An 11,112-nucleotide genomic window follows, 5' to 3' on the forward strand; every position below is an offset into this window, starting at 1 on the left:
CCTGGGCTTCAACCAACCTGGGCTTCAACCCAACCTGGGCTTCAACCCAACCTGGGCTTCAACCCAACCTGGGCTTCAACCCAACCTGGGCTTCAACCCAACCTGGGCTTCAACCCAACCTGGGCTTCAACCCAACCTGGGCTTCCAACCCAACCTGGGCTTTCAACCCAACCTGGGCTTCAACCCAACCTGGGCTTTCAACCCAACCTGGGCTTTCAACCCAACCTTCAACCCAACCTGGGCTTCAACCCAACCTGGGCTTCAACCTGGGCTTCAACCCAACCTGGGCTTTCAACCCAACCTGGGCTTCAACCCAACCTGGGCTTCAACCCAACCTGGGCTTCAACCCAACCTGGGCTTTCAACCCAACCTGGGCTTTCAACCCCAACCTGGGCTTCAACCCAACCTGGGCTTCAACCCAACCTGGGCTTCAACCCAACCTGGGCTTCAACACAACCTGGGCTTCAACCCAACCTGGGCTTCAACCCAACCTGGGCTTCAACCCAACCTGGGCTTTCAACCCAACCTGGGCTTTCAACCCAACCTGGGCTTTCAACCCAACCTGGGCTTCAACCCAACCTGGGCTTCAACCCAACCTGGGCTTTCAACCCAACCTGGGCTTCAACCCAACCTGGGCTTTCAACCCAACCTGGGCTTCAACCCAACCTGGGCTTCAACCCAACCTGGGCTTCAACCCAACCTGGGCTTCAACCCAACCTGGGCTTCAACCCAACCTTTCAACCCAACCTGGGCTTCAACCCAACCTGGGCTTCAACCCAACCTGGGCTTCAACCCAACCTGGGCTTCAACCCAACCTGGGCCCAACCTGGGCTTCAACCCAACCTGGGCTTTCAACCCAACCTGGGCTTTCAACCCAACCTGGGCTTCAACCCAACCTGGGCTTTCAACCCAACCTGGGCTTCAACCCAACCTGGGCTTCAACCCAACCTGGGCTTCAACCCAACTGGGCTTCAACCTGGGCTTCAACCCAACCTGGGCTTCAACCCAACCTGGGCTTCAACCCAACCTGGGCTTCAACCCAACCTGGGCTTCAACCCAACCTGGGCTTCAACCCAACCCTGGGCTTCAACCCAACCTGGGCTTTCAACCCAACCTGGGCTTCAACCCAACCTGGGCTTCAACCCAACCTGGGCTTCAACACAACCTGGGCTTCAACCCAACCTGGGCTTCTTCAACCTGGGCTTCAACCCAACCTGGGCTTCAACCCAACCTGGGCCTTCAACCCAACCTGGGCTTCAACCCAACCTGGGCTGTCAACCCAACCTGGGCTTCAACCCAACCTGGGCTGTCAACCCAACCTGGGCTTCAACCCAACCTGGGCTTCAACCCAACCTGGGCCTTCAACCCAACCTGGGCTTCCAACCCAACCTGGGCTTCCAACCCCACCTGGGCTTCAACCCAACCTGGGCTTCCAACCCCACCTGGGCTTCAACCCAACCTGGGCTTCCAACCCAACCTGGGCTTCCAACCCAACCTGCGCTTCTAACCCAACCTGGGCTTCCAACCCAGGGACAGTCTGAGCACATCGACACCTGTCGCTCCTCAACAGAGCCCCATTCAGGACAAATGGAAACAACTACTTCCACTACTTCAAGCTAAATTGCCTTTTCACATCGGCTGCACAATTAGGCCCAAATCTTGGCCCAATCCTAAACCCCAATCAGGTATTACTTCTAAGTCCTGACCTGGTGTGAGAACGATCGTCAACAACTCAGAGATAGCCAATATGGGCTGTTGTCAAGGCCTTCGTTGTGTGTTTCAGTATAGAAGGTCATCTGATTAGCAGTCATTCATCGGTCTGTGTCTTGTCTGTGATGACATGCTGCCCCTGTAGGGGAGAACAGAGAACAGGCCGGCCTGTAAAACCTGCACTAATAGTCAGACTATTGTACGTCTAGGACTTCCTGTTCCCCGTAGGTGTGATGGGCAAGCGCCCAGTCGTTCTGTCAAGTCGTTCTGCCGAGACGTTCTGCCGAGACGTTCTGCCGAGTCGTTCTGCCGAGGTACAGATCCATCACGTAGGTATTCACACTTCTTGACTTTTTCCACATTTTGTTGTGTTACAGTCTGAAAAAAATAGCTTTTTTTTAACACTTGCCTAAACACAACACCCCAATAATGTCAAAGTGGAATTATGTTATTTAAAAAAAAAAATACAAGTTAAGAAGAAAGAAATGCTGAAATGTCTTGTGTCAATATGTTTTCAACCCCTTTGTTATGGCCTGAATAAGTTCAGGACTAATTATTTGCTTAACAAGTCTAATAATAAGTTGTGCCAATAAAAGTGTTTAACATGATTTTCTAATAATGACCTCATCAATTTTCTGTAAGGTCTCTCGGTCGAGCAGTGAATTTCAAACACTAATTCAACCACAAAGACCAAAGAGGTTTTCGCAGTTTCTTTTATAAATTTAATAAAAAAATGAAAACTGAAATGTCGATTCGATTATTCAACTCCTTTGTTACGGAAAGGAGCCTAAATAAGTTTAGGAGTAAAAATGTGCTTAACAAGTCACATTATACAGTTTAATGGAGTCTGTTCAATAAAAGTGTTTAACATGATTTCTGAACGACCACCTCATCTCTGTACCCCACACATACAGATAACTGTAAGGTCCCTCATCTCTGTACCCCACACATAGAGATAACTGTAAGGTCCCTCATCTCTGTACCCCACACATACAGATAACTGTAAGGTCCCTCATCTCTGTACCCCACACATACAGATAACTGTAAGGTCCCTCATCTCCGTACCCCACACATACAGATAACTGTAAGGTCCCTCATCTCTGTACCCCACACATACAGATAACTGTAAGGTCCCTCATCTCCTGTACCCCACACATACAGATAACTGTAAGGTCCCTCATCTCTGTACCCCACACATACAGATAACTGTAAGGTCCCTCATCTCTGTACCCCACACATAGAGATAACTGTAAGGTCCCTCATCTCTGTACCATACAGATAACTGTAAGGTCCCTCATCTCTGTACCCCACACATACAGATAACTGTAAGGTCCCTCATCTCTGTACCCCACACATACAGATAACTGTAAGGTCCCTCATCTCTGTACCCCACACATACAGATAACTGTAAGGTCCTTCAGTCCAGCAGTGAATTTCAAACACGGATTCAACCACAAAGACCAGGGAGTTTTTCCAATCCTCACAAAGAAGGTCAGCTATTGGTAGATGGGTAGAAAATAAATAAAAAGTAGACATTGAACATCCCTTTGAGCATGGTGAAGTTATTAATTACACTTTGGATGGTGTATCAATACACCCAGTCACTACAGAGATACAGGTGTCCTTCCTAACTCAGTTGCCGGAGAGGAAGGAAACTGCTCAGGGATTTCACCATGAGGCCAATGGTGACTTTAAAACAGTTAGTTTAATGGCTGTGATAGGAGAGAACTGGATCAAAAACTGGATCAACAACATCGTAGTTACTCTACAATACTAACCTAAATGACAGAATGAAAAGAAGGGAGCCTGTACAGATGTAACAGGCTTCCTGTAACAAATATTACAAAACATACATCCGGTTTGCAACAAGGCACTAAATTAATACTTAAAAAAAATGTGTAAAAGCAATATACTTTTTTTTGTCATGAATACAAAGTGTTATGTTTGGGGCAAATCCAATACAACACATTACTGATATGAATACTTTCTGAAGGCTCCTCATTCAAAATGGAGTAAATTAAGGAAGGAAAGAAAAGCAGGGCTCTTACACCCCTCTCTCTCTCACTGGAATACCTTACTTAGTATCTTCCTTAGTGATTTTCTGATGATCTCATTTGGTTATTTTGTATCTTTGGCAAGTACGCGTGCCTTCAATCCCAGTTCTCTCCTCTCCCTGTTGGTTGTACAGCTGCTCCCCACCCCCGTGGCTGCAACCCTTCTAATTTAGTGTACCCTGCGCACACAACCCATGTGGAATTCTTCGTCTCCCCGGCAACGTTTGGAACTGCCAGTCTCCCGTCAATAAAGCTGAGTTCATCTCAGCCCTTCAGTCCCTAGACTTTGTTTTGGCCCTGACATTTGGCCCCGGAGAACACTACTACTCCAGCTGCTCTCTCGTCTTCTGACTATGTCTGAGAGCATCTGGTCGTTGCAGTGTTTCGGCACGGGGGCTACTCAGTGGAGATTTTCTCTTTCCCTCCCTCTCTCACCTGTAGTCATTTTGAATACGCTCAAGCTTAACATCGTTGTCATCTTTTGCCCCACCAGGTGCCCTTGGAGAGTTCCTCAATGAGTTTCACACTTTGATAAGATCACTTCCCGACGATGGTTCAACACTCATCGTACTGGGCGATTTTAACCTCCCAACACCTGACTTCAATTCTCCAATCTTTCTTTCTTTCTTTCTTTCTTTCTTTCTTTCTTTCTTTCTTTCTTTCTTTCTTTCTTTCCACTCCTTACCTCACCAATTCCCAGTCACAAACTCAAAATGTAGCTCTGTGTTTTAGGGGGGCAGATGGACCCTGTGTTGTTGTAGCTCTGTGTTTTAGGAGGGGTGGCAGATGGACCCTGTGGTAATGTAGCTCTGTGTTTTAGGGGGGCAGATGGACCCTGTGTTAATGTAGCTCTGTGTTTTAGGGGGGCAGATGGACCCTGTGTTAATGTAGCTCTGTGTTTTAGGGGGGTTAGACAGTGATTCCATGTCTGCTGTGTAGCTTTAGTAATGACAAGATCTGGCAGCAAGGCCTCAGCTCTAGCCTCTCTCCTCACCTCTCCTCCTCACCTCTCCTCTCCTCTCCTCTCCCTCTCCTCTCTCTCCTCTCTCCTCTCCTCTCTCTCTCTCTCTCTCTCTCTCTCTCTCTCTCTCTCTCTCTCTCTCTCTCTCTCTCTCTCCCTCTCTCTCTCTCTCTCTCTCTCTCTCTCTCTCTCTCTCTCTCTCTCTCTCTCTCTCCTCTCCCTCTCCCTCTCCCTCTCCTCTCCCTCTCCCTCCTCTCCTCTCCTCTCCTTTCCTCTCCTCTTCCTTTCCTTTCCTCTCCTCTCTCCTCCTCCTCTCCTCTTCTCCTCTCTTCTCCTCTCTCCTCTCTCCTCTCCTCTCCTCTCCTCTCCTCTCCTCTCCTCTCCCTCCTCTCCTCTCCTCTCCTCCTCTCTCTCCTCTCCTCTTCCTCTTCCTCTTCCTCTTCCTCTCCCTCCTCCCTCTTCCTCTCCTCTCCTCTCCTCTCCTCTCCCCTCCTCTGCCTTGAATAGAATATGAGGAGTAATTAGAGGTACAGCTAAATCAATGTCCTCTGGGGCCTGGCCTGAGGGATGAGGGAGGGATGGAGGGGAGGGACAGGAAGACACACCATGGGGGCACTGGATGACAGATCCTAGGGCCATGGGGGGGTGAGAGTGGGGGCAGGGAGACCTTGCACAAAGTAATTTGCTTGTGTCGGTGTCTGTAGTTGAGGTGAGGGTATGGGGTGAGATTTACATGTATAGAGGGAAGGGGAATGGGGCAGGGGGGGTGATGTTACCAGTCCTCATCCCCGTAATGTTGGCCCTCCAGTCATGCGTCTCTGTGTCTGTTAGTGTCTGAGCGCGCCCTGCCTGTGATCTCCTGTATAATTAACATATGATGCTTGTTAGCCACGGCTGGCTGGCTGGCTGCTTGGGAGGGGTACCACCCAGTGTCCCCCCCCACCACCCGTATATACACACCATTCCTATCAATCCACCACCCGTATATACACACCATTCCTATCAATCCACCACCCGTATATACACACCATTCCTATCAATCCACCACCCGTATATACACACCATTCCTATCAATCCACCACCCGTATATACACACCATTCCTATCAATCCACCACCCGTATATACACACCATTCCTATCAATCCACCACCCGTATATACACACCATTCCTATCAATCCACCACCCGTATATACACACCATTCCTATCAATCCACCACCCGTATACACACCATTCCTATCAATCCACCATTCCTATCACACCATTCCTATCAATCCACCACCCGTATACACACCATTCCTATCAATCCACCACCCGTATATACACACCATTCCTATCAATCCACCACCCGTATACACACACCATTCCTATCAATCCACCACCCGTATATACACACCAATCAATCACCACCCCACACCATTCCTATCAATCCACCACCCGTATATACACACCATTCCTATCAATCCACCACCCGTATATACACCATTCCTATCAATCCACCACCCGTATATACACACCATTCCTATCAATCCACCACCCGTATACACACCATTCCTATCCACCACCCGTATATACACACCATTCCTATCAATCCACCACCCGTATATACACACCATTCCTATCAATCCACCACCCGTATATACACACCATTCCTATCAATCCACCACCCGTATACACACCATTCCTATCAATCCACCACCCGTATATACACACCATTCCTATCAATCCACCACACACCATTCCTATCAATCCACCACCCGTATATACACACCATTCCTATCAATCCACCACCCGTATATACACACCATTCCTATCAATCCACCACCCGTATATACACCATTCCTATCAATCCACCACCTGTATACACAACATTCCTATCAATCCACCACCCGTATACACACCATTCCTATCAATCCACCACCCGTATATACACACCATTCCTATCAATCCACCACCCGTATATACACACCATTCCTATCAATCCACCACCCGTATACACACCATTCCTATCAATCCACCACCCGTATACACACCATTCCTTTCAATCCACCACCCGTATATACACACCATTCCTATCAATCCACCACCCGTATATACACCATTCCTATCAATCCACCACCCGTATATACACACCATTCCTATCAATCCACCACCCGTATACACACACCATTCCTATCAATCCACCACCCGTATATACACACCATTCCTATCAATCCACCATCCATTCAGACACAATCACTCTCAGGCTACTAGAAAAAGGCTGAAGAAGGTTGTGAGGTTTTGTGTTGTTTACTAAACAACAACCCTGACAACCACCATCAGTAACCGACCAGCTCTACCCCAGATCTCTATCAAATATCACCTGTCATTTACTACAATTTGACTGAAATAGTCCCCCCCCAAAAAAAGGCAATTAAGTTTGTTAAAAAGCATATTTGCATATTTTCTGGAATGGTGTGGTCGTACCCCGACAACAGAATGGTGTGGTCGTATCCAGACAACAGAATGGTGTGGTCGTACCCCGACAACAGAATGGTTTGGTCGTATCCCGACAACAGAATGGTGTGGTCGTACCCCGACAACAGAATGGTGTGGTCGTATCCAGACAACAGAATGGTTTGGTCGTATCCAGACAACAGAATGGTTTGGTCGTATCCAGACAACAGAATGGTGTGGTCGTACCCCGACAACAGAATGGTGTGGTCGTATCCAGACAACAGAATGGTGTGGTCGTATCCAGACAACAGAATGGTTTGGTCGTATCCAGACAACAGAATGGTGTGGTCGTACCCAGACAACAGAATGGTTTGGTCGTATCCAGACAACAGAATGGTGTGGTCGTATCCAGACAACAGAATGGTGTGGTCGTATCCAGACAACAGAATGGTGTGGTCGTATCCAGACAACAGAATGGTGTGGTCGTATCCAGACAACAGAATGGTGTGGTCGTATCCAGACAACAGAATGGTGTGGTTGTACCCAGACAACAGAATGGTGTGGTCGTACCCAACAACAGAATGGTGTGGTTGTATCCCGACAACAGAATGGTGTGGTTGTACCCAGACAACAGAATGGTGTGGTCGTATCCAGACAACAGAATGGTGTGGTCGTACCCTAACAACAGAATGGTGTGGTTGTACCCAGACAACAGAATGGTGTGGTCGTATCCAGACAACAGAATGGTGTGGTTGTATCCGACAACAGAATGGTGTGGTTGTACCCAGACAACAGAATGGTGTGGTCGTATCCAGACAACAGAATGGTGTGGTCGTATCCAGACAACAGAATGGTGTGGTCGTATCCAGACAACAGAATGGTGTGGTCGTATCCAGACAACAGAATGGTGTGGTCGTATCCAGACAACAGAATGGTGTGGTCGTATCCAGACAACAGAATGGTGTGGTCGTATCCAGACAACAGAATGGTGTGGTCGTATCCAGACAACAGAATGGTGTGGTCGTATCCAGACAACAGAATGGTGTGGTCGTATCCAGACAACAGAATGGTGTGGTCGTATCCAGACAACAGAATGGTGTGGTCGTACCCAGACAACAGAATGGTGTGGTCGTATCCAGACAACAGAATGGTGTGGTCGTACCCCGACAACAGAATGGTGTGGTCGTATCCAGACAACAGAATGGTGTGGTCGTATCCAGACAACAGAATGGTGTGGTCGTATCCAGACAACAGAATGGTGTGGTCGTATCCAGACAACAGAATGGTGTGGTCGTATCCAGACAACAGAATGGTGTGGTCGTACCCAGACAACAGAATGGTGTGGTCGTATCCAGACAACAGAATGGTGTGGTCGTACCCCGACAACAGAATGGTGTGGTCGTATCCAGACAACAGAATGGTGTGGTCGTATCCAGACAACAGAATGGTGTGGTCGTATCCAGACAACAGAATGGTTTGGTCATATCCAGACAACAGAATGGTGTGGTCGTATCCCGACAACAGAATGGTGTGGTCGTATCCCGACAACAGAATGGTGTGGTCGTATCCAGACAACAGAATGGTTTGGTCGTATCCAGACAACAGAATGGTGTGGTCGTACCCTAACAACAGAATGGTGTGGTTGTACCCCGACAACAGAATGGTGTGGTTGTACCCAGACAACAGAATGGTGTGGTCGTATCCAGACAACAGAATGGTGTGGTCGTATCCAGACAACAGAATGGTGTGGTCGTATCCAGACAACAGAATGGTGTGGTCGTATCCAGACAACAGAATGGTGTGGTCGTATCCCGACAACAGAATGGTGTGGTCGTATCCAGACAACAGAATGGTGTGGTCGTATCCAGACAACAGAATGGTGTGGTCGTATCCAGACAACAGAATGGTTTGGTCGTACCCAGACAACAGAATGGTGTGGTCGTATCCAGACAACAGAATGGTTTGGTCGTATCCAGACAACAGAATGGTGTGGTCATTCGACAACAGAATGGTGTGGTCGTATCCCGACAACAGAATGGTGTGGTCGTATCCAGACAACAGAATGGTTTGGTCGTATCCAGACAACAGAATGGTGTGGTCGTATCCAGACAACAGAATGGTTTGGTCGTATCCAGACAACAGAATGGTGTGGTCGTATCCAGACAACAGAATGGTGTGGTCGTATCCAGACAACAGAATGGTGTGGTCGTACCCAGACAACAGAATGGTGTGGTCGTATCCAGACAACAGAATGGTGTGGTCGTATCCAGACAACAGAATGGTGTGGTCGTATCCAGACAACAGAATGGTGTGGTCGTATCCAGACAACAGAATGGTTTGGTCGTATCCAGACAACAGAATGGTGTGGTCGTATCCAGACAACAGAATGGTGTGGTCGTATCCAGACAACAGAATGGTGTGGTCGTATCCAGACAACAGAATGGTGTGGTCGTATCCAGACAACAGAATGGTGTGGTCGTATCCAGACAACAGAATGGTGTGGTGTACCCCGACAACAGAATGGTGTGGTCGTACCCAACAACAGAATGGTGTGGTTGTACCCCGACAACAGAATGGTGTGGTTGTACCCAGACAACAGAATGGTGTGGTCGTATCCAGACAACAGAATGGTGTGGTCGTACCCAACAACAGAATGGTGTGGTTGTACCCCAGACAACAGAATGGTGTGGTCGTATCCAGACAACAGAATGGTGTGGTTGTACCCCGACAACAGAATGGTGTGGTCGTACCCCGACAACAGAATGGTGTGGTCGTATCCAGACAACAGAATGGTGTGGTCGTATCCAGACAACAGAATGGTGTGGTCGTATCCAGACAACAGAATGGTGTGGTCGTATCCAGACAACAGAATGGTGTGGTCGTATCCAGACAACAGAATGGTGTGGTCGTATCCAGACAACAGAATGGTGTGGTCGTATCCAGACAACAGAATGGTGTGGTCGTACCCCGACAACAGAATGGTGTGGTCGTATCCAGACAACAGAATGGTGTGGTCGTATCCAGACAACAGAATGGTGTGGTCGTATCCAGACAACAGAATGGTGTGGTGGTACCCCGACAACAGAATGGTGTGGTCGTATCCAGACAACAGAATGGTGTGGTCGTATCCAGACAACAGAATGGTGTGGTCGTATCCAGACAACAGAATGGTGTGGTCGTATCCAGACAACAGAATGGTGTGGTCGTATCCAGACAACAGAATGGTTTGGTCGTATCCAGACAACAGAATGGTGTGGTCGTATCCAGACAACAGAATGGTGTGGTCGTATCCAGACAACAGAATGGTGTGGTCGTATCCCGACAACAGAATGGTGTGGTCGTATCCAGACAACAGAATGGTTTGGTCGTACCCCGACAACAGAATGGTGTGGTCGTATCCAGACAACAGAATGGTGTGGTCGTATCCAGACAACAGAATGGTGTGGTCGTATCCCGACAACAGAATGGTGTGGTCGTATCCAGACAACAGAATGGTGTGGTCGTACCCCGACAACAGAATGGTGTGGTCGTATCCAGACAACAGAATGGTGTGGTCGTATCCAGACAACAGAATGGTGTGGTCGTATCCAGACAACAGAATGGTGTGGTCGTATCCAGACAACAGAATGGTGTGGTCGTCTCCCGACAACAGAATGGTGTGGTCGTACCAGACAACAGAATGGTGTGGTCGTATCCAGACAACAGAATGGTTTGGTCGTATCCAGACAACAGAATGGTGTGGTCGTATCCAGACAACAGAATGGTGTGGTCTCTCCAGACAACAGAATGGTGTGGTCGTACCAGACAACAGAATGGTGTGGTCGTATCCAGACAACAGAATGGTGTGGTCGTATCCAGACAACAGAATGGTGTGGTCGTATCCAGACAACAGAATGGTGTTGTCGTACTCCCGACAACAGAATGGTGTGGTTGTATCCAGACAACAGAATGG

At 48.4% G+C, this 11,112-nt stretch overlaps 1 long non-coding RNA gene across 4 annotated transcripts; it reads left to right on the top strand.

Annotated features, from left to right (window-relative positions):
• Window positions 1-2,469: 2,469 nt before the first annotated feature.
• Window positions 2,470-3,156, top strand: LOC127923751 (uncharacterized). 4 transcript variants are annotated; one of them, XR_008115274.1, is made up of 5 exons: window positions 2,470-2,635; window positions 2,677-2,758; window positions 2,800-2,840; window positions 2,883-2,923; window positions 3,000-3,156. It is a non-coding gene; the product is annotated as an uncharacterized LOC127923751 (long non-coding RNA). The 4 variants fall into 4 exon arrangements; XR_008115275.1 differs by lacking the exon at window positions 2,883-2,923; XR_008115273.1 differs by lacking the exon at window positions 2,800-2,840.
• Window positions 3,157-11,112: the final 7,956 nt, after the last annotated feature.

This window comes from Oncorhynchus keta, unplaced genomic scaffold (genome assembly GCF_023373465.1).
Source record: "Oncorhynchus keta strain PuntledgeMale-10-30-2019 unplaced genomic scaffold, Oket_V2 Un_contig_3179_pilon_pilon, whole genome shotgun sequence".
Classification (NCBI taxonomy): Eukaryota; Metazoa; Chordata; class Actinopteri; order Salmoniformes; family Salmonidae; genus Oncorhynchus; species Oncorhynchus keta.